At 42.4% G+C, this 24,836-nt stretch overlaps 1 protein-coding gene across 1 annotated transcript in view; it reads left to right on the plus strand.

Moving 5' to 3' along the window:
- Window positions 1-6,724: 6,724 nt before the first annotated feature.
- Window positions 6,725-24,836, plus strand: part of BMPR1A (bone morphogenetic protein receptor type 1A) — a 79,964-nt gene continuing 61,852 nt past the window's right edge. The window contains exon 1 of the mRNA XM_017806996.1: window positions 6,725-6,832. The gene's annotated coding sequence lies outside the window, so the exon portion shown is untranslated. The remainder of the gene's footprint in view (window positions 6,833-24,836) is intronic.

The following is a 24,836-nucleotide window of genomic DNA, read 5'->3' on the forward strand; positions in this document are numbered from 1 at the left end:
ACACCATATATATGACACTAATTGAAAGTTTCTGCTTTGTTGCATGTACACTACACAGCATCTACTTCTGGCCAGAAAATCCTTGCAAGAAATGTGATAGTGCAAGCCAGAGCTTCAGGTTCTAGCTATGGCATCAAATAGAGCATACCTAAATCTAAGCTATGTTGATATAAAATAATGACAGAGCAGAGTTTTCCTTTTGGATTGTATTCCCACTGCCAGCTGCTGCAGCAAAAGAACAGGGCTGTAATGTTTTGTGGATAGTGATTTTCTGCCCTCTGTTATTATGTAAACCAGTTTCTGGAATGTGAGCTCTTCTGAGCTGACATTCTTCTGCATTGTGACACCAGTCTGAATTCAAACTTGCAAGATTTCAGTTCATTTGGCAGAATTTACTTATTCTCACGTTTTCCTCATGTCACTTATTCAGCTTTGTGTTACACAACCTAGAATGGACTGGAAACAGGCTGCTGGTGGTAATTACACCTATGCACATAACCACAGGTTAGGAGGCACATGCTGAGAGATTAAATTCTCAATACATACCACATTTTGCACCTTTTATAGACTTGTATGGCTAGTGGTTGTTGGAGCCTTCATTGATCTCCTAAGCAGTCCCAGAAGCTGCTCTCTGTTCAGAAGTTCTCTAAAAAGAAAGAGTCAGTGTTATTAAAAAGTAGATATTAAAGTCTGGGGGTAGTATATATCCTTAGGGTCCATATTTGCCTATTTAGTACAACCTCAAACAGTTTTCGCTCCTATGCAATTCTCACAAAAAAAAAAATTAAAGAATGCATAACAGAGGGCTGTTACTACTCCTCCCTAACTCTGGGTAAGAATCCTCACTCCCCTCCAGCTTAGGGAAATTCACTGGCACAGAAAGGTATAAATTACATCTCTGTGTGCCAGCTGCAGAGAACCTGGCCACAAATACTTCAGCTGAGACTATTTTATTCATTCCTTTAAAGGAGAGTGACGAAGGTTTTGCTTTCTCTGATCTTGTAACATAAAAAATATTGATAGAACAATCTTTAAGTCAAGGGATAGTTAAGTAAATGTTTATTTTAGACTTACATTATTAAGTGCAGCTACTTAAAAGTGAATAATTGCTATCAAAGTGGGCACACGTGAAAGTAGTAAAATGAGATAAAAATGTAGGAGAGTGAAAAGGCAAGGAGAAAAGCGGCTTTCAGTGTAACAATTAACCACCCAATCTACCCTGCCTTTATTCACTGCAGGATAATTCATTGTAACTGAATTAGTGGTGAAACATTCAGTAATAGGCCTTGGTAAGGAAATAGGAGCAGTGTATCAGGATATCCTTTTTCCGCCCCGGAGTACCAATACTTTCAATTTTATATACAACGGAAGTCATTAATTGTAACACAAAGAAGCCCGGCTGTGTTTCCTGATGGTCACACAAGCAAGAGCTACTATTGTTTAGCATTTTGAGTACCTACAGTGAAAGCTGCTCAACTGCTTTTTGGGGGGGATTTAATTTCCATTAGTAGCTTTTGAATGCATAGTGGATTATTAATATGCTATTATCTTAGATCCAATCCTGCATCCCTAATCAGGTAATTTTTTGCTGATGCCAGTGAGAGTTTAAACTGTATTAGGTACAGCTGCCAAATGCAGAGATTTGCAGACACAGGCAAATTTCTCACTGGAAGCAAAGGGAATTATGGACTGTTTCTGAGGATTTGCTTTTATTTGTATCTTTAACTTGTTCAAGTTGCAGTTTCAGTACACATTCAAGCATCTTACAGACTAAAAGAGAAAACCTTCATGTCTATGCCTTTAACTTCATTATATATTTTCAGGCATTTTAGCTGACTGCTGTGACTGAAATACAAGTATATCCTTTTATTATTTAGTAGATCTATGTTATCTTAGTTTTGCTAGAATATGAAAAAAAAACAGGAGAGTATTTTGCTGCATTTGTTCTTACTTCACAGCAATGCATTCATGTTTAAAGATAGGATCAGACTGAGAAAAAAAAAAGGATTTGATGAAATTATTTAGTTCATTTGTTTTGTAAAGAATTCAGATCTGTTTCATTCTAACAAGCTTGGAAGAACATAGCATTTCCAGCCTTATAAATGTCCATCTTCATAAATCTCTACAGTATCCACCACTACAGGTGCCAGAAACACATCCACTCGAATCCATGCCTCCTGAGGACAAAGTTGTTATAAACAACAAGACAGAAATTTTCTGTATTGAAAAGAATTCCCCTTGTCTAACAGCAGTTTAAACAATATTTCTGCTTTCAGCACTGGTTCAGTTTCAGGACAAAGCCTGAGCATCAGCAGAGGAACTGTTAACACAGTGTGGACTTGAAGCTAAGGATTATTCAAATTCTTAAAAGAAACTAACAAATACCTCTTAAAATAAAAGGTGGAGGAACACAAACATAGCTTAGTTATTAGCTGCTCTCTGAGTGTACTTAAACCATTTGGCACTGCTGACTGATAATTCAGAATATAAATTTTAAAATCAGCTCTACAATCTAACTCTAAATACTTAATCTTCTCTGAGAAAATGAACACTTTTGGGATTTTATGTGCATGCATCTAGGGGGAAACATATTACTAATTCTCCAAACAAACTGATGTGAGTTTGGCACCCTGGTGAAGCCTCTGCTGAGCCTACAAATATTTTCTTTTTCTGTGATTGAACTTTTAATGTTCTTACTACCCAACACTGGCTTTAAGAAAAAACAAAATAATTTGAGGTGTTTCTTTGTATTTATAAGTTATCTCAGGGTTTATTATGGTCTGGTGAAAAGACTACAATATGGCTTTTGTACCTGGGAATCCATAAAACCAAAATAAACCAGCTTCACTAGGCACAGGAAGAAGAAACAGAAGAAGCAACAGGAACTTTGGTTCTTGACTGGCAAAATGTCTCCTGGAGCAAAGTGCTCCCATTCCTGCAGCCCTTTGCAAGGTGCAGTGGAGTTCCCCACCACACAGCTCCTAAGGAATCCTTTCCCCCCCTGCAGCAGCTGCCTGAGGCAGGGACAGGTACAGCCATTTGTCCTCCTTCCTCCCCAGCCACCTGCACAAGGCAGGAGCCCAAGCAACCCCAAAATACACCAAGAGTTCCCTGTTTCCTTGTGCCCATGCTCTGCACGTTGAGCTGTTATTCTTTGGATTCTTGCCCCGGGGCTCTCCAGTGCTGCACTGTGCCCAGTTCCACATCACACTGGGGGGACCGAAGGTTGGCCGGGGCTTGACTTTTTACTACCAGTGCTTCACCAGCAGAATTTTTTAAAAAAACACCTTTCTTCACAGATTTGATTCTGCCTTATTGAATTAATTGTGCTTAAATTTAAAACACTTAATAAAATCCATGACATTTCTAAGTAACAAACAGCTGAATAAATTTAGAATGAAAAGAATATGCTTTCAAATAAAATAAATCTGAAAAAGAGACAAAGCCAAATTCATGTCATTTTAAGTGAAATAATTGTGTCCCTGGCTGAAGGGCAATATTCTTTTAATATGTAACATGGAATATTTATTTTGGTAACAGTAACAGAGAAATACTCATCTAATTGCTAACAGTTTTCAAAAATATATTTGGACACAGATTTAAGACATATGAATTCCAGAGACTGAAGAGAAGAAGGATCTACACAGATAAAGTCCTATCACATGGCTGACCTTCTCCCTACATATATATACCTCTTTGTTCTTTTGATATTCAAGTCTGTAGTTCCCAAGTGATTCCAAGAACTAATGAGAAATTCCTGGAGAGGACATAACAATGAAAGCAGCTGGAAGATTATCCAATTCTTGATTTATTTTTTTTAAATACAACTCTCTTCCTCATGACAGTCAGTCTTGAACTGCTTTTTTTATATCTCATGTTAGATTTCCACATCCCATCCTTGCCAAATGAACATATGTTTATTTTCAGATTTTCAGACTTCAGTGTCTTTTGAGTGCTGCTCAATTCATAAAATAAATACTTGATGTTACCAAAACCTGGTGTGTCTGACTTTTTGCAGATTCCTAAAATCTTCACCAGGTAAGATTCTGTTACTGATAACTAGCTGAGTGGAACCCTGTGCCTTTCTGAGAGTCTATCAACTAAAGTGTTTGTTTGCTGGTTTAATAGTCATATTTCCTGTCCTGGTAGAGATATTGGAAACATATTTTAAGTACTGCACTGTTTTGAAGGACACCAATACCTTCTATGTAATGTTTCATCAGACATCCATCACAATCTAAATACTTTTTAACATGGCTGTGACTCAGTATTTTAGATTCAGTTCATTCTCCTGCAGCCTTAATATTATCCTAATGTAGTTTACTTTTGCAGACTTTATTTTGTGATTAAGACAAGGAGTTACATGGTGCTCCTTAATGGGCATTACTTGCCATAGCAATATAAACTTCATTCTCAGCAACAGTTTCTGACCTGACAGGGACTATCACTTGTGGGTATCTTGAGCACCCAAGTGCCTTGAAAAGTATCAGCTGGGATGGCAATTTCTGCAATGTGCAAATCTCCACACCAGGAACTGGATGAAAAGAGTCGATCCATTTCACAAAACAGATTAAATGCATTTCAAGGCTAGTGGCCTTTGCTAAATTCATGCATACTGGATTGAACTCAATATCTAACATCTGAAAAGCACAGGGCTGTATTAGCACATAGTATTACTGAAGAGATGCTGGCATTAACAGCTCTGGTTCTGGTTGGGAGCACACACACGCATGTTGCATTCTTCTTCCATATTGAGTGTCTATTCTGCTGCTATAATCTGATAGTAGACAGAGTGGAAGAACAGCAGACTCATATTTTCCTTTGAAATTATAAACATAAGCATAGGAGTTCTGTATTGCTTGGCATGGAAGCCGTGATTTTGTCTTTCTTGCTGGCTGGCTTTGTTTTGGACACTGACAGATTTTTCTGGATGATGGTGATCGGAAAAAATTTTCTATAAGTCTGGTAAGACAGGAGCTGCATTTTTACATGCCTATCACCATAGTATCTGGCCACATACAATTACTAGGTGTGCCTTTGTTTTTTAAAGGCCTGCCTACATTTTAAAGGAGTCTGTGAAGTTGATAGGTTTGAAATTATACTTCCTCTTTTGTTTTGCTGTATAGGGTAGCACACAAGCTAAGCACTCACCAAACCATGTGTGGGTACAACACATGTGAACCAGACTGCAGAGCCAGCATTCTCATCTGACATTCAGGAGTGGAGTGCACAACATTTACAAGTCCTATCTGATATTAGCATGCAAAAATGGAGCTAGACTGTGGAGAGGTCAACAAAATAAGCAAGCCCATGTTTCCCACAATATAATGCACATGTGGCTATTTGGCACCGATAAACCAGATTGCCTCCCAACTGGTTATTCTATGGAAACAGTTTATCTGGGCAGGCATCTCAACATGAGCAATTGCTGGTGGGTCCTGGAGGCCTAAAGGGTGTTTTGGTCTGCAGCAAAGGGAAACCGAGTCGGTCTGTATGATCCATATGATCTTCATTTAACCCTACACGTGCAAAGTTCTTGAAGCAGAATAACCAGGTGACAGGACAAGGGAAAGGCCAGACAATGTCAGCAGCACAACTGCTGTCACTCTGTTGAGTGAAGGACTGAAACCAGCAGCCCAGGTGGGAGCTGTGGGGTCTCATGTTGACAACACTGCTGTCACTGAAGCTCCTTCTGCACTGCTGCTGCTGGGAGATCTCACCTGAAGACAGACAGACAAATTATTACTTTTCCCATTTGTCCTAACGATAAGGAGCTGGGAACTGCAATGCAAATCATGGCCTTCAGCATCCTTATCAGCGAGCAGAGCAGCTCATTGCAGAAGTTATAATGTATTCCAATCTAACTGGGCTTATTTATTCAGAGACACAGGAAATGGAAAAAGCAAACAAACAATCCTGTCCTCTGCCATGGAACTCTATCCCTCGTGCAGCACCGACACGTCAACCTTCTCAGAACTGTTTTTCCGCGAAGCCAAAAGGCCCATTGGAGTCCCTCATTCTTCCCTACGCTGCTGCCACCACGTCCTGCTCCTCGCCCACCGCAGCTCACACACAGGCCCCCTTGAATCCACATCAAAGCTGCTCCGGTAATCCCCACCACCACCTACTCCGTGAATCCTGGCAGCTCCCCCGTTTTCCATGGCGCCAACTCCACCAGCATCTGGATGGAGCTCCCCGGCCCTGCAGCCAAATCCAGCCGCGGCTGCTTCTCGTGCCTCGATGCCCCTTCTCGGCCAGCAGCGCTTCCGTGACAGCGACCTGGCCGCGTCCTGCTCTCACACCTTCCTGCCCCTCCCTAGAGGAGCTGCTTCCCCGGGAGAGCCCTGCTGGGCGGCGGGGCGGGATAACGCCCGGGCGCTCGGAGACAAGCCCGCTCAGGCGGCGGGGCCGCGGAGGGGCCGCGGGGGAGGCAGAGCGAGCCCGGCCGGTTCCTCCCGGCCAACTTTTCCTCGCCGCGGAGCCGCTCCAGCGCTCCCGCCCCCGGCACGTGCTGACGGACGGGCGCGCTCCCGCCTCCCCGCGCGCCCCCGCCGCGCGCGCGCCCGGCCCGCAGTGATTGGAATCCGGCTCGTTCCCGCCCCGCCCCGCGGGGACGCGCCGGGAGCGCCCGCCGGGACACGGAGCCTGCGCCGAGCCCGCGCCGCCGGCCCGGCCCGCCCTCCCTCCCCCGCCCGACACGCACCCGCCTTCGCCCCCGTCCGAGCGCAGCCGTCGGGGCCCCGGGAACGGCCCGCGGAGCGCGGCGGGGCGCGGCCCCCCCTCCCCGTTCTTCTTCCCTGCCCGCGCCGAGGATGAGGAGCCCCCACGGCCGGTGAGTGCGGGCCGGGCCGCGGAGGCCTCGCCCGAGCGGAGAGCGCCGGGGCGCCCCGGGCAGCGCCGCGCCCGCTCCGTGTGCCGGCCGGGGGGCGCGGGGCGCTCCCTGCGCGGCGCTGCCCCGGCCCTGCCCGGGCGGTGCCCGGCGGGGGCTGCGCCGTCGAACGCGGGTCCCCGCGGCGGTGCCGCCGCCCCGGCCTGGCCCCCCCGGGCCCGGGGGGCGCCCCCGGCCCTTCCCGGCCCCGCCGCGGCGCTGGGGGCGCTGCGGCCGCGCCGCGGGGCCGCGGGCGGGGGTCGGGCCGGGCCGGGCCGGGGGCGCCGCGGGGCCCGGCGGGTCCTGCGTGGGCAGGGCCGGCGCGGCGCTCCCCGGCCCTGCGCTCCTTCCCCGCTTCCCTCCCTCCCTTCCCGGTGTTGTAATCCCGGGCCCGCTGCCGAGCGGCCCCGGCCGGACCGGGCGTCGTGGGAAGGGTACGAGCAACGAGGTGCTTCGCCTGCCTTTTGTGCGAGCCTTGAGCAGAGCCGGGCGCCTGCTTTCCCAGTCGGGTTTTACCGGCGTGCAGCAAAAAGCCGTCTGAAGAAGTAATAACCCCTAATTCTCGCCCGTACCTTGGTAGTGAAAGATGGTGCTGTTGAGGACCGGCTAACAACGCTGTTTTCATAACTGATTACAAAATCTATTGAACGGGGTTCAAAAGCATGAATGGCTTTTTACCACCTTTCAATCAACCACCCTCTGATGTTGTTTTGGTAAAATTAAGAGTGAATTCAGCAGCAGGGAATGGCAGTAAGTTGTGGTATTTCCTTTCAGCAGTCGCCTGTTACTTTGTGTCAGAAGTAGTGTGATGATTCTTCCCAGTGTAAATTGATTCCCTCCGAATTTACATATTTTGTTCTCTGCTTACAGGTAATTATCCTTGCGTTCTTTTATCAAGTTAGTGCGCTAGGGATTGTTCAGGCCTGTTACCTGCAGGGATAGAGAAGCTGCTTTTGTAGGCAAGGAAGACTTGCCTGAATTGCAAGGCTTGCCTGGTTTGTAGTAGAACCTAGTCCCGGAATAAAAGGTTAACATGAGACGATGTACATTCAGAGACTTTGTCCAGCGCATAGCCAGAAATACCCCATGTTGTGGCATTTGTAGCACTCTGGACTCTTGCTGGAAACGTATTGGTCTTTTGTTCTTGTACTTTAGTTCCTTTTGTAACTTTTTCTTAGGTTATGCACCACGTTTTGGGGAGAGAGCGTGTATGTATGTGTATTTTATATTTATTTACATAGAGACATACAACCTGGTAGGCTTTGAGTTCTGGTTGGAAATGATTCAACTCAGTCCTCAGAATGCCCTGCTGGCTGCTCTGTTCCAGGGACAATGAATGTGTGTGGCTGGATGTGTGGCTGAATTATTTTTGTTCCCTCAATTGTGAAGTAATTTAGGTTTGAAAGGGAGCTCTGCATGTTACCTGTTTGAGCCCCTGTTCAAGGTAGAGCAGAAAGCTGTTGGTAGATTGCAATCCTGAAATAGCACGTTACTGGGAATTCATTGAGCAAATATGTGTTTGGTGAAACACTATAGAGCTAGAGCACGGAATTTCTTAAAGTCATTGCATGGGTCCCAGATCCTAGTGTTTTGGACACTGCTGTGCAAGATCCTCACAGTGAAAATTGTGTGCTTTGTTACGAGAATCAAAAATACTGACTATGGCAGAGTGTGTGAATGGTACCTGGGCTTTATTTGGATACCAGCATTTAGGAATTAAGGATTTAAACTGTAAGTGATATAACCAAAGTAATAACTTTGTTTTTATAGTAGTTGTATTTATCGAGCTACTCCAAGTCAGGGCTAACAGATTTTTGGTTTGGGATCAAATATGGTGCTTGTTCAGATGTGCAGTAAACAATGCCTGCTAACTTCTTCCAAAATGGACATATGTTTGCAATGGATAAGCATTACTCTGGTGTGAAATGCCATGGAGTATTGCACTGCAAAGGGGAAAAGATTTCGAAGAAGCAATGAATAGCTTTGTCTGCTTCCCAGAGTCCTGAAAGGCAGGCAGATAATAGATGATTTTAAAAAAAAAATTATTTATTTTCCTTGGGTTTAGAATTGGGAATTGCTAATACTGGATTTGTTCAAGAAGCAATATACATATTCTGTGGTTATGGAATATGAAAAAAGTAGGAAACTACTTGTTACATATTTATTAACTTAAATTTTTACAACAAAAAGTCAGTGCAGGGTATCTTCATAGAATCACAAAATCATTTGGGTTGGAAAAGACCTCTAAGATTATTGAGTCCAGCCATTAACCCATCACTGCCAAGTCCATCACTAAACCATGTCTCTAAGTATTTAAAAACAAAAAAATGGTTGTGAAAACAGTGATCCTTAATATGTCTAAATTAATGGAATCTCTCTTAAAGAGAATTTCCAAGGTGTGGTGTGGCACAAACATGTAGATAGGAGGATCTGAGCACATCCCCTTCACAGAAGGGACCAAAGAACAGATATCAGTGCTTGCACTGATTTTGCCATAGCCAGGTTTTCCAAGAGAAACACACCCACCTCCCTCAAAGCCCTTAAAAGCAAGCAAACCAAAGGAAAAGATTCCCTCCTTTTCTTTCTTGTTGACCATTGTGGCTGGTAACTTTTATGATGAGAACAGTACCTCTTTCCAAGGGCAGGTGAAGGTCTAACACAGTAACTTCTTTGGTAAATTGCTGAAAAGTAGATGGATGAGTGAGACCAGGGAAAGTTTTACAGGTGTTTGTTTCTCCCTGCTTATGTCAAGCATCAGTTGAAGATCTGTCCTTTCTCTCGGGATATCTGGGAAAGCATCAGGTATTTCTTGGTTCCTCAGTAAAAAGAGGGCATATTTTCAGTTCCTGGGATTTCTTCACTTATCTTCTGTTTCTTATCTTACTGTGAGATATCTTCTCTTATCTTACTGTCATCTGTAAATAAATGATAGAAGGAACTCAGTAATTTAAAAGTATGTGACATCAGAGTCCTGCGTGGGTACAGATGGAATACTTGGAGCCTTGTTTCATTTGCTTCCTTTGTTTCATGTTCCCCCAATGCAGGACTTGGGGGTGGGCACAGACTGTGCCTCACAACAGGTTTTTTCCTTTCACTGCTGCTGTCTCAGGGGTTCCACTTTTTTCTTGGGCAAGATCTGCAGAACCCTCTGCAGTTGCCCCACCACACTTGTGCTGATGGTTCCCAGTTGCCATGATGTCTTCTGTGCCTTCCACGATGGTTGTTGCTTTAAAGGGAAAATGGGATTGCTTTCTGCCTGGTTTTATTGCAGTCCCTTAAAAGCTGCTGTCTAGTCTGTTGAGGGCTTGCTATTCTCAGGCAGAAAGTAGTTTGACTTGTACTTAAAAACGTTTAAAACTGACAATGAATATAAAACTTAACTGGCTGTATGATGTCCTTTAACAACAGTACAGAGACTACACTGGGTGATCCTTGGAATTGGGTAAAAAGTTGAAATAGTCACCTAATTTTTCTTCATTTTACAGAAAACATGATTTTAGCTTTCGGAATGCTCTTATTGAGAAGATCTGTGGAATAGCTATTTTGTGAGGGATTCAGCCCAGCAACATCTGTGCAGTGCGTGGTACTCAGAGTGTGTAAATCCCAAGAGGTTTAGTTTGATAAAGCAAGTAGCTGGCCCACCACTGACCAGGCAATCAACTAGGGGACAAGCTGCCAAGTTACCAGGATAGTCTTCATTGTGAGTTGGCTTCCCAGCACCTCACTGGGTATGTTTACAAAGCATATTAGGTGTATTTGATGTCCATTTCCCATCCCTCCCCAAAGCAAAACAAAGCAATTATTCTACTAGTCTTCACTATATACTTTGAATTTCATTGTTGTAGGTTCACGACAGTGAAGCACTTCAGGTTGTTGTGTATTTGATCTGTTGAGAAGAACTTCATGTTGTGGTAGTGATAAGATTTACGGGTTTCTGGTTATGACTCAGTTGTTTCAGCTGTGCACAAATGGTTTGAGAAATATGGCCATTCTGTTTCGGGTTTATAATCCAGATAGTTTGATTTCTTGCCATTTTTCTGACAGGTGCCTTGTAGTTGCTACCCCATTTCATTTGAGTTCTGTGCATTTCAGTCAGGATTGCTACTGTTTTGTGATGGTCGGGTTAGCAAGATTCAAAACAAGTATTAGAGTAGGAAAATAAACTCCATGGTTGTGATAATATTCACAGATCGTATAGGCACAGTGAAAGGAGGAGCCACAACAAATCCTTACTGAAGGTGGGGTGTGTTACTGCCTCAGAATTTCTGCAGTGACACCTGTTGTTTCAGTGAAAGTGATTGCCTTGATGGAGCTCTCCTGTGAGTCACCAGCTGAGTCTGGAACCTGAGTTCTGTACCGAATTCACAGGTGACTCTTCACTGGGGAGGGGGGAAAGTGCTCTGAGTAGCATGAAGGGTGTGAACTTGAAATGCTTTGATAAGACAAAAACCTGTGTAGTAATAGTTCACAGGGTGCATACCTGCAGCATGTGGCTGATTGCTCTGATGCTCGCTTCTCCCCCCAGATACAGAGGAAAATAAAGTAGGTTTAAATGCAATTATAGTATGTGATGAGTTGTCTGTGCATTCAGCTCTGCAGTATTGTAGCGTAATTCGCATCAAAACAGCAGCAATGCTTTTTACAAAAATTGAAGATCACTTAAGTTTTCACAGTGCCTCCTCAGATAATTATATTACATGATGGCTTCAACTTTATTAGCATAAAATGTGGAAGGAACTAGCAATTCTTTGTGTCTATATTCCCTCAGTTCACCATCTTAGAGAGAAAACTGTCAGTCTTGCTATGTTTTTGTTGATAAAATTGCAAGCAGATGTAGCAGAGATAAGTTAAAGAAATATCAAAACCTCAGAAGATATGCACCAGGATATAAACATGGAAGCCATTTGCTTTTCTCTTGTCTTCGTAGTGTTAATTACTAAGAACTTTTTCTTGATTTGTGAAAACACCACCTAAAACCATTTGCAGGCCTTTATACTTCCTCTGTGAGAGCCTGGTCCCAAACTTGCCTGGAAACCAGTGGACAGAGCTCAAATGACTTTGGAGGACTGAAGTCATCAGGGATTTCACTTACACAAAGAATCAATACCCTGCTAATGAGATTTTTTGTGCAAATTAGTACATTATGTGCTCAGAGTCAGAATTTCAGGGATATGGGAGCGGTGAATAAGCTCAGATATCTTTTTCTAAATTAATCATTCTTTTTCCTGTTCTGCGTTCAGTTGGAAATTCGCAGTGCAGTGGTCAGGCAGAGGCACAGGCAGTGTCCCATGTTTTTGTGCAGGGCTACAGAGGGTTTAAAAAGAAAACATGAACAGAAAAGTTGTGAGGAATCGTTCAGCAGGAAAAATGGATATTGGAAATATGAAGAACTGTATCATCCCCTTGTCCCCTATGGTGGGAATGAAAGAACTTGGAGAGTAGTATGAGAACAAGAGTGATTTTTTGGAAGAAGGCAGAGCGAACCTCAGTGACAGGAAATGTGAGTGGGAAAACCAGAAAGCTGTGTAAAATGTGCTCCTGCTGGCTGCATATCCTTCTTTGTGGAAGAGAAATTAGTCTGTAACAGAGTGCCTTGGAGAAGGTTTCAGAAACCCTCCTGTCCCTCCTGCAAGGAACAGGCCTTGCAGTTGTCAGATACTGCTTTGGACAAGTGAGAGTTAATTACAAGAGGGGATTGGGGCAGGGCACAGGAAGGCACTGCCAGCTAATGAGGTGCAGCCCTTCTTAGACTCAGTGCCCCAAACTTCTTCTGTCCAGATTGCTGAAGGGATTTTAGCAGTGATGAAAAATGCAGTAGTGGTACTGAGTGTTGGGCAGAAACGTCCCTGCTGTTAGAAGATAGGGAAAGTTTTACTTTAAAGTATTTTTTAAAACTTATTTTGAATGTCTCCTTTCTTGGAGACAAAGCAAACAATAAAACTCACAGGGAAAAAAACGCTTTTTTTGTTTTAATGTATAGATGTATTTTTCTAATTTTATCTTCCACATTTACTAGTTCACAATCTTTTTTTTTTCTTTTTGTGAAAATATCCTATGGAAAATTTTCTGCAGGAGTATTCTGAAGCATGTGCCATTCATTATGATTGAAGATTATGCCCTTTCCCACCCAGGCAAATTATTATTGTGAGCCTAAAATTAAATTAAAAATTGTGTAGGTTTAGTGTCCAGTCTGTCACATTTGCTGAGCTGAACCAGTGGTCCTTCTAGGGATAATTCTTCTTTAAATCTCATAGTGTGGACTGAAGTTTAAGACAGATAATATTGTATGCCCTAGCTTTCTACTTTGCTTAGATGAATGGAAATTTTTTTAAACAATGCTAATTCCATGTATATATTTTAAAATATTTTATTACTTTTACATTAATAAATTCTTTACTGATACTGGTTTACACTAATCTTTGTATGTTTTGTGAAGCTCTCTTAGTACATGGTGACATTTGGGGTTTTTTGGAGCTTAAAACTACCATTAATTTATTATAACTCTAAAAAGAATCAAAACCTGGAATGTTATTTTACTCAGAAGTTTATGGTAGAGGGCTGTGATGAAGTGTAGAAACATCCTCATATAGCTGATATTCTTCAGTTTTCTGCTCTTAAAATTTCAGGGAAGGAATGCAGTTAGGGACTCGCTAATTTGGGTTAAACCAGGAACTGCAAAATAAAACCCGACCCAGACAGGACAGTTTTTATTCAAACCCAAACCTCTGTTGAACTGTCTGTTTTTGTTCCGCCCCTGGCCCTGTTTTGCTCCCCCACCTCTCTCCAAATTCACAAGTTTTTAAATCTCGAGATGTTTCTAATTTAGAAAATTATTTTGGTGTAATGAACTAAAACAGAGAAGAGGGGACTAAACTGAGGGAGGTCAAAAACCAGATGGAAATAGAAAATCTGAAAACATCTAGTAAGAAAAAAAATCCCCCTTGAAATAATGGAATCTAAATGCTGAAATTATACATCTGCTCGGCAGCTGTGCATTCCTTAGCCAGAGGTTCCGCTGCAGAAATGGCATTACTCAAGTTTTTCTCAAAGTTTCAAATGCTGTTGTATAATATTTACATCTCTAATTCTGTCAGTAATGGTCTTAGGAGCCTGGGGTGGAGGGGGGGAGAATAGAGGTGGAGGGAAGAGCTGATATAAGAATTTCTTTCTTTGTGCTTAAGCATTTGTAGTGTGTATGGTTGTTTGCTACAGTGAAATTCGGTGATTTTCTTTCTTGGTTGTTCTGATGCTGATGTAAAGGGTGATTTATTTAATGTAAGAGGCTAAAATGTTTTCTTGCTTTGTACAAAGATAACAACCAAGGACACTCTTGCTTTGAAGAATTTTAGACAAAATTTAAAAGTTTGAGGTTGTGTAAGATAAATGTCAGGGTTTTCAGAAATTCTGAATACTGTTTTCAAACTGTTTCTGCTTTTGGAAGAAGTAATTGTTTATAGGAAGATATTTTTTACTATGTGTAAACTGTGTATCTTTGAACAACCAAAGATAAAATAAATCTCCTTCATGGAAAAGAGAAGCTGTGTGTGCTGTAAATAGCAATCGTAGGGTCTGCTGAGGATTTGAAAGAGCAGGAGTGGGGCTTGGGGCTCGGGTATCAGGCAGTGTGGGCAGAGGAGCAGTGTCATGGTGAGAAAGGCTTGCTGGGTTTGAGCCCTGGAGAGGAGCCCAGAGCTCTCTTCTAACAGGTTTTCTTACCTGAGATAGGAGCAACAGAGCTGTTAATCTCCTTTCCCTATATAACTGCATAGCACCTCTTTCCATATCTATCCATCCACAAGTTATTACTCCATTGTCACTATTGGTTTTTCCCTCCAGCATCTGTAACTTTGTCATGGTGTGAAATGAGGTTTCAGGCTATTAAAGTATAGCCAGTATGAAGTTTGTATCTGCACAGACTAGGTCGAATACTTTATTTGGATTTCACTCTGTTTTCCATATGTTGTGGAGAAGACTGGGCACAAACAGGAGAAATTGGAGGTCTGTGTGCAGTCCCGTGGCTGCAGTCTTGTTGGGATCAGAGATGGGGTGGGACAGCTGGCATGGCTGGAGTGCTGCAGGGGCTGGTTATGGGCCCCCCAGGAAGGACAGGATGGGGTGGTGAAGGGTAGGGTGCAAGGTGTTGTGGGGTTTTTTGTTGTGAGAGCACTGTGAGAATCCTTGAAGCTCTTCCATTTGGGTGAATGAGGAGTCAGTGGAGAGCTGTGGGTCAGGGTTAGCAGCAGGTTGGCACAGGTGATGGTGGTGGGTGTCTGATTGCCTTCTGTGGTGAAATGACTGTCTTGGTGAAGGAGTGGAGAGCAGCAGCTGTTGGTTTCTATTGACTTCCTTGGGGTAGCAGCAGTGCCACTTGTAACATCCTCATCAACCAACTGATGGAAATACAGACAAATGGACAGTGGGATAAACTGAAAACTGGTTGAGCTACTGGTTGAACAAAAGCATGAAGTCCAGCTGGAGACCAGCCACCAACATGTGCCCCAGGGGTCACGGCTGGGTTTCCAGTAAAGTGGAACATCTTCATAAATGACCTGGATGATGGGACAGGGCACAGGCTCAGAACTTTGTAGGCAATATAGAACTGGGAGGAGTGTTTGGTCAGCCAGGTGGTTGTGCAGCCCCTCTCAGGGACCTGCATGGACTGGAAAAGTGAGCAGAGAGGAACCTCATGAAGCACAATGAGGCAAATGCAAAGCCCCGTACCTGGGGAGGTGCCTTCTGGGCTGTGTTGGGGTGGTTGTTGTGGGCAGGTTGAGGGAGGTGATGATGCCCTTCAGCTCAGCACTGGTGACACACATCCAGAAGGCTCTGGCCAGTTCTGGGCTCCCAGGAAGAGCTTGGCAGGTGCCCCTGTGGCACAGAGGTGCTGGAAGCAAGTGAACGAGGCAGGTTCTATTCTCTGTGTTTGGAAAGAGTGTGGAAGGGGGAGCAGCTTGTGAGGTGGTGAAACTTGTAGCTGATACAGGTATTGCAAACTGGCTGTAGCAGTATTGAATGCCCAGAAGATAAAATACCGGATGAGGTACAGTAAGTGCAGCGTAATTTAATTCAAACAGGGGAAAAACAGTAATAGGCTCTAAATTAGGTATTAACACTTGGAGAGATCCTGAATAATTTTCCCAACAGCTCTTTGCTTTGAAGCTCCAACTTCAGATTGAACCTATCTGCTTACAGTGTTGAAATTTTTTTTTTCCTCTCTTTCATCTCTTTGGTTGTGTTTCCACTGTCACTTTTGTAATTGTGGCCAGGTAGAAGGTTGGATTTGTTTGCTAATTTAGCTGTAAACTAACCCTAAAAAAAAAATCCCCTGGATTTTCAGTAGTTCCAGCTCACTGTGGTACCATGTAGGGAGTAAGGGGAGAGGAGAGCCAGCACTTCCCTTCTTCCAATCAGCACAGGCTTAAATGAACTTAAGCCAATTTTGATGCAGTATTCTATGGAGTAATTTCAGGTTTTTTAAAAATGTGATTATGCAACTGTACACATTCATTATATATGTTATATCTTTCTGGTAACACAATTTTAACAGTCCTATTAAGACTAGAAGGTAATTTTTTTTGTTCTGGTTTGGTTTTTCCTTCCTACAGCAGTACAAATAGGATGCAGTACTAAACAGACTTGGGCTTCTTCAGCTAGGGAAAGAGAAACAGTAGAGAGGGAAATGGTGGTGGTAATCTATCAAATCTTAAATGAAATGAAGAAACTATGAATAGTATTTCACCACTGTTTTTTTTTTTCTCCGTAAGGCAAGGGAATGGCAGGTTTACAAGGACAGTAAAGTGGGATGTTTCTTTCCTTCCTCACAGCAAATACTTCAGTCAAGGAGTCACTGCCAGAACAGGTGGCTGTGGATGGAAGGACTGTGTGGATTTGTGATCACACAGATTTGTTGGGGGATATGTGCACTGATGGCAATAGCCCAGGCACTTGTGTCTAGTTGTAGGTCAGGAACTACACAGGTTTCTGGATGGGGCAAGGGAGGACTCTCTTCTTCCTTCTTCCCCGACTGGTCGGATAGCAGGCGGTGTCACAGGCAGAGTGCTTGGCTAGACATCTGCCACGGTGCAGGAGGCTAATTCCTAGGCCTTTTATCACACCCACACGCACCCAGGCACGTCAGCTCCTCTGCTCTTGCATTTAGTAGTGTCTGTAACGCCTACAGCTTTTCTTTTATATTGCACTGGCACCCAGCTGCCTTGGTTGACACATTCGTTGGGTTTGCTTTAATGATGCTGCCGTCAAACGTGAAGTAACATGTTTTTTTGTATCTGCCTTATCTTGAACATTTTCTGTTCAGGTACTTTATTTTGCTTGGTGTGGAAAGATTGATAATATTATTTCCTAAGGACTGGAGCAGTGCAGCCAGGTAGACTTGCATTGATGTCTGCTGGATGAATAATGAAGTGCCAGATGAAGAGGGCATTTCTGTGCTGCAGATAAGCCGCCAAGCAGCCGGGTACACTCGAAGGGCCAGTTCTGCTCCTTGTTCACGCCACCCTTGTGCGTCCTTGCCTTTTCCTCTGCAGCAGCACTGACTGGCACTCCTCTGATGCTGTAGGAATTGAAACTGGCTGAGAGATAATTACCTTTTTTGGCTTTTTTTTCCCCCCATTATGCTTCACTTCTTGCCAGAGTAGCTGCAGTTGCGGGGGCAGACCCAAGTGTCAGTTTTGGCATCCAGAACAAGAGTGTCCCTTCCAGGCTAAGCTTAGTTGTGGTGTAATGTGGTTGTGGATAAGGCTGCTGTTTGAGAATGTTACCTGTTTTGAAACTTTTTTTTTTTTTTAATTAACTTGAATGTTAGTGATCCCACCTAACTTCTTAGTGTATATCGAGTGTATCCCCTGTCCACAAAGGAAAAATAAGTTGGTCAGTCTTTCCCATCCTCGCATTCCTCCTTCCTCTTCTTTTGCAGTTGAGTCCTCTGTTTTATAGTTTCATTAAGTGTTTCTGTCTCTAATGTAGTATGTAAAGTTTTGGATTTTGGCAAATTCCTGATCCCTAAAACTTCAAAGACAAGCTTCGTGTGTCAGCAGTCTTGAAGGTGAGATGTCTACTAAGATTATGGAGTGGATGTCACACTGTTTGCGTTTCCAAGGTCTTGAGCTGTGTTCATGTCCCCAGATGGTAACATCCTTCAATGTTAGGATCAGAAGTGTTCAGTAAACTTGTTATGCCTGATAAGGGGGAAGTCAGTATGCACGTGCTGTCCGGCCAGGGAGACATGATGTTTGGCACCACAGGACGTGGGAGGGAAAGGCAGAGAGAACTGTGGTCAGAGGAATATGTGTGTGAGTGGGGAAATGGATATATTGCTAAGGACAGGGAGGGTGAAATCATACAGGATATATAGAGTGAGCTGGGACAATTACACTGAGAAGAGATGTAGACCAAAATAGAACATGAATCTGTAGGAAACCAGGCCTTCCTACGTCTGTTGCTCGTAGTGCAATTTGTTTGATGTGTGATTGACTTTCCTTTTTTTCCCTGAATGAAGAGGAAATTTTGAGATGAAACAATCACTTGAGTTTTAAGAACCAGAAATACCACAGGTGTGTGTTTGGCATCACTGCCAGGGCAGAAGGGATCAATTCAGCCAAGTTTTTTCTTCTGTTTTCCTCATGTAACCTTGGCTTTAGTAGAACACAGAGCAAGCACAATGGAATCTTTATACAGGAGGGACAGATATAACAACAGGTGTGCTATTCCCAAATCCAAGGATTTTTAGAGTTGGTCAAAAGGAGCACGAAGTGACAAAGCATCTAACAAGTGAAATGTGGGTGCTCCTTTCTCTGCACTACACTAAGCTGGCTTGTGGCTATGAAGGGGGAAGTATATTTGAGAATTAAATACAGTTTTTAAAAATGTATTTTTTTCAAAGACTGGCTGCAGTTGAAGCAGGAAGTTACCTTTTTGACAATGGACATAATGGAATTAAATGCCATCGTAACAGTGCAGTTGATATGAGAGAATAATCTAAAAATGTAGTGTTGAAATGTGTGACCAGCTCATAGGAGTACACAATGCAGCCTCATGTTTATATATTAGTGTGTCTGCAGTCCACACTCTTCCACCTACTGAACCCATTACACTGTAATAGAAAACACATTCTTTATAAACTGCTTGTTGCAAATTCAGTTGTTTTTGAAAATGCTGGATTTGCTGAATGCTACTCTTATGCACTGGATTTCTGTTCAACAGGAAGCATTATCACCCAGAATCTGTGCTTGTGGAAGGTGTATTAGGAAATACTTTATTGTTGTGCAAAGAAATTCACCAATACTGTTGAGTTTTTAATTTAGAATTCAGGTTTCTAAAAATATACTTAAAAAATAACTTTACTTAGACCAGTAATTTTGATATATCTTTCAGAAGATTCTCTTCTCCTGGAAGCAATAACACAAGCATAGCTTCCTTTGGCTCAGTGGGACTGCTTGTCCAGGGATATGTTAGAGATCAGTGTTTAAATTGGCACTTGATAAAACAATTAGTGTAAGTTCACAGTCACATTTCTCATAGGAAATTAAGTGTGTTCAAAAGGACAGTTCGTTTAGAATGACACCTGTCCGGTTCCCTGTTGCTCATGTACCCAAGAGAAGTACATAAAGAAGTTAGAAGACATTTTCCTTTTCAATACTTTTTAACAGTGCTTCATGTAATTGTTTTGTGTCTGTTCTATATCATTGTTTCACCATGTATGTGTGTTTCTGTGATATGTAGTTTTCAAATTAGTTTGTGATTGTGAAAACATCAAAATTTTTGTAAGCACAGATGTATTTCCTGGCACTGCTTTTCATTCCTTAAAATTAGTTTGCAATGACAATGTTAGTTTGGGGTTGTTGGACTTTTTGGTTTGTTTTGGTTTGGGGTTTTTTTTGTTGGCCCTCCCTCCGCCCCACTGGTCATAATCTGTGCTGGCATGAAACTTGTGCTGAACAGAAGTACTAAAGGTATTTGTGAATGTCCTCATAAAACATCACAGTGGTGTTTTCTGTCTGCTCTTTTGGAAAACAGAATCCTCGGTAAAATATGTATACATCTTGTTATTTTTAGCACAGTGGGTTTGACTCCTGTTAAAGCCTTCGGGATTACTTTGTAGTTTTAGGACTGTCTTAATTTTCTTTATATGTAGTTGTTGTGTGAAATATCCCAATAATAGGTCTCGAGACCAAACCACGACCTGAGGGAGTAACAGGGGATGTTTATGTTAAAAAAAGACACAACAAAGTAAAACTATAGGGAGGACGCTAAGGGTGGAACTGTTATATTGGCCTTCTGAAAGAGAACCAACACTAATAACTTCTTGCAGGCCATTTAATAGCTGTCAGGTAATCATGTTATGGTGTTTTGAGCTTCAGTTCTAATGTGTAAACATACTTGCTCTTCCACTTTTAACCAACAATTTGAATAGATTTTATTTCAATGACTAAGCATTATTAAATATATTCTAAAAGAAAAATAGCTGTTGTTTTGTTGGAATATGTGTGACATTTTCTGTTACCTTAAGGTTAATTGAGAAAGGCTGAGTAAAACAGAAAATACTTTAAAGTTTGATTATCTGATACAAATTACAAATTGGAAATAAATTCTGTTGATTACTAAGGTAAGAGAGTTCCTTTGTGGAAAAATTTAAAAGTCTGAGTTCTGTATAATCTGAAAGACAAAATGTTATTATATATGATGCATAGAAGCCAAATAACTGTATTTTGCCTTCTGCAAATTGAGGTCTTGCAAATATGTCTATTTGCAGTAAACAAAAAGTTACATTTGAAGTGCTCATATTCTGTAGGTAAAAAAGGCATCTGAGTAGGGTTTTTGTTCTGATACATAACAACACCAAAAAAATCAATCCTGTGCTTACTTTACCTGGAATTCTAGAGGTAAAGTAGCCAGTTGTCAATAACTGAGGTTAAGAAATGTTCGTAGTGGGGAGGTTTTTTAAGTGTATTAATGTGTCTCTAAGAGTGATTATTTTCATCATCCTGCCTACTCTAGCTATTTTTTTCTCAGATTTAAAGTCTTCTGGACACTCCCATTGTAGTGGTATTTGATATTGCTCACTAGTATTTGATATTGCTCACTAGATTCTAGAGGTTTAGCATGAAGGCAGTGCTTCAGTTCAACATCTCTTAGCATTTAGAATTTGTTCCTATTTTGTAGTTCTGAACCAATACAGGGGAAAATGTGTGAGTGGAAGGAAACTGTAGATACAGGTCCCTTAGCTCTGAATTTCTGTTTTTGACTTCTTAAGTATATTTAAAGATCCAGGCCCAAAACTTGACGACAGTGAAGAGTTTCTGGCAGCCTTTGTTGCTGGTGAGGTATATTTTTTACATAACAGAGTGATTCTACCTATACAGTGTACAGTGGCCAAAGGTCTCTTCATGGTAGAGTTGCAGAATAATTGCCACCCTTACCGGTTTTTTTTAGTCTCAGGTGTCATTAAGCCAACAAAAGTACAATCCACTCCTATGGAAGTCATACAAAAGAGAACCTGTGAGCTCCTCTTCCACAGTGATGGCCTAAAGACTTGCACCCTCCTGAGATACCCTGAGAGCTTTCTTTTCTGTTCTGATAGAATAACATTTGGTTGTGTGTTTAATGAGCAAAATTGCTACTGCTGAAAAAATGTTTTTCAGGTCGTTCCTTCTCTCTTCTTGCACTGTGCTGTCACTGGAATGATTGATTATTTTTTTTTCGAGTCTCTGCCTCTTATCTGGTAGCATAATGGCATCTTAGTAATTTCAGTATGTCCAGAATGGTAAAAATCTTGTCTGTGTTGTTTACAGCAAAATACTTAGTTATTCCAAATTGCAACAGCCTTTTTTCGTGGTACAGAACTCCTTGCCTTCAGAGAAAATAGATGGAGACAGTTTATCTGTAAGATCATCTCATCACGTTCTGTTGAGGGGTAACTTGATTGTTATTTCTGTGTGTGTGTAACTGACCTGAAAACTTAATACATTGTAGCGTTGTTGTTTCCTAAATAAACTATGTGCCTATAGTTTGAAAAACTAAGTGAATTCATAACAAAATTGTCCCTTTCATTTGTATTTATGAAGTGATGCTTCGGTTCTGAGATGCAAGATGGAAAAGAGCTATTCTTGCTAATTCCTTGCTTGTGAGTAGGATGGGTTCGTTTCCAAGGAAGGTGCAGCCCGGGTGAGTTTTGAGTCAGGGCAGGGATGGAAGGAGGAGGGAGCCCTGGGGGTTGTCCGGGCAGCGGTGGATCCCGGGAGCGGGTTCCCGGTGGCCGCGGGGACACGGCCGGGCTCCCGCTGTCCCGGGGAACGCCGCGCACCGGCTCCATGCTTCGCTTCCCTGTTCTGGGAGGGGCACGACCGGCTCGGTTCCCGGGGATGCCATTTTGAGGTGAAATGTCTTTCCAAGCGCTGCGGAGCGGGAGGAGGGGCAGAGGGATCGGGTTACGGCTCCGCATTCCAGCGCCGCCGCCGTCCCCGCGCCGGGAGGGGCTCGGGAAGGGGCCCGGCACGGAGCGGCCGCTCCAGATGCGGGACCCGAACCGCCTCGCCCGGTGCCTTTCATTTCTGGAGGCTTTCGGGGGTTTGGGTTGGCTCCGAGTAAGCATAAGAACTTATTAGGAAAGAACTTGGTTTTGAACTATTTTTAGAGATCAGAAATCCTTGTGGCTCTGTTTAATTTTGCTGTGCTGTAGCAGTGGTTATAAGGACTTTCTGGAAACAGACTGTTGTGCGTCAAATATTTCCTTAAGAGCTAGAAAGTTAGTTGTCTGATGCATTTACTGCCTTCTCATTTTTCAAGCCCTTACCTGTATTTACAGTACTATGTAAATTATAGGTAAATATTTACTTTTTTCGTGGAGATGTAGGTTTAAGTATTTTGAGTGTTTTCCCTTCTCTTTCCATGGATACAAAATACCGATTTGAAGTAATGAATTTAAGGATCGTGTAATTTCCATTTCATGTTTGCACTGCAGAAGCTCTCAGTTGTTCCTTAACAGAACAATGGTTGTGTACTTAGTGCACACTTCTTAAAGCTTTCACCATTAAAAAAAAAAAACTGCAGGAGAATATAATTAAGGCCTTTTGTAATAGAACTGTGTTTGTGTTTAAAGTTGACTTTGGAACAGAATGTTTTGTGGAATATTTATCGTAGTTGTTACAGGGCAAAGATACAGCAACATCAGCTTATACCTACTGTTCCTGCAGGGTCATTAGCCCGTCTTGTGTGCTTCTTTTTGGGCTGCATAAATGTTTTCAGGTGAAAGAAACTAAGGAAGAAATCTCATTTTGAAACTCTGACCATGTTGTGTTGTGGGGTTTGGTGTGTTGTGTCCTTCCCCCTGCTTTTAATTCGAGTTGTAAATCATTTTACCAGTCAGGTGTCCATAACTGTTGCCTTTTTTTTCCTCTGCCTCCTGTATGTTATCAGAAACATGAGGTAAATAATGACTCTAGATTTAGTTCATGGAAAGGCTCTGCAAGGGTATGGGATACCACATTCATCAGATCTTAAATGATGAATACTGTATATTGAATGCTGTGAAATGTAAAAAGCAAATCAGCTGCAAAAATATCGTCTCTGGCAACTGGTTGGAGTCATATTATTTGTAAAATAACTTAAAGCTGTTAGATCATGGGATTTTTCTTCATGGCATGTAACCTCTCTGTAGCAAAAGAGGTAAAATGATCCTGGTTGTGGTTAGCAATGCAGCTCTCTTGTCAAAGGAATTCCTTTTATTCCCCTCCCTCCTCCCACAAATAAAAGCAATCACCCGCTGAAATGAGGAGTCCTCTGCAGTTGTTTTAGTTAGAATGAAACACTTGAAGATTCAGGAGTATCTTGTTCTGCTGAAAATTCCTTCTGAGAGTTGCTGCTGCTTCGTCTCTGAGCTCCCCAAAACTGAAGGGATCAAACTGATTCTTTCTGTTTCACTGCAGGGAGTCTTTTGTGTCTCTCCAACCAGTAGAAGTGTCTCTGGTACAGGTTGGAGAGTTTTTCTTCTCCTCAGCCTGAACATGACAGATCTAGTCTTGACTGGTTGCTGTCTGCACCATGAGTTTAAAATCTGAACGTAAACTTATTGGTAAGATTGAGTTTACCCTAAGATCAATAAAATTTGGCCATTATAGCAAAAATGAAAATGGACGTTGAATCTCATTTTCTTATTAAGACTATATACAGTAAAAATAAATTACTTGATCACCTCAGGTACTCTTCAGCCAAATTCTCCTCAGTGTTTTCTCAGCTTACTGCTCCTTGTGATGCAATTTAAAATGTGTGTGTTACTGGTTAAAAGAAAAGGTTGATTAACAAAAAGCAGTATGCAGTGGATGCAACTGCTGTTTTAAATATATAAAGGTAATAGATATACAAAACCCCACACCTTTTTATTTCTGTTCCAGTGTGTACATCAGTGATTGTCTTCAGTGCAGTTCTGATTGTTTCATCATTTTTATACTGAGATCTCAATGTGTATAATACCTAGAAATGAGAAAAGAACTATAAATGCACCGATGTTTTTTACTTAGATCCTCCTGCCGGTTTGGAAACTTCAAGCAGTCTGTGAGGGTGAGTGAAGCCACTGTGCTGAGATCCAGTGCAAGTTAACAGATGCACAGCTCTGGGTAAAAGTTTATCACCAAGCCCCGATTTCTGCCCTAGCTGAGGCAGAGCACAGCTGCTGGAGTTGCACTGTAAGTGAGCAAGGCACATATCTGAATGCTGCTGCTCCTGCCCACGCATGCTTACCTTGCAAAATGTTTGCATATATCTTCATAAAAAAACTTCCCTTAATCTGCCGTGGCAAGCAACAAAATTATTTTGGCACTGAAATAACATGGTATTTGAGCTAACAGCCTGGCAGATGGAGGATATGGTGTATGTTGTGTTGCTCTTGCTGTGAAGCTGTTATTTGTTGACCTGTCTGATAGAGCAGTGACATAATGGGTGGGTCTGTGCCTTTTAC

This window comes from Lepidothrix coronata, unplaced genomic scaffold (genome assembly GCF_001604755.1).
Source record: "Lepidothrix coronata isolate B3197 unplaced genomic scaffold, Lepidothrix_coronata-1.0 Scaffold17, whole genome shotgun sequence".
Taxonomy (NCBI): Eukaryota; Metazoa; Chordata; class Aves; order Passeriformes; family Pipridae; genus Lepidothrix; species Lepidothrix coronata.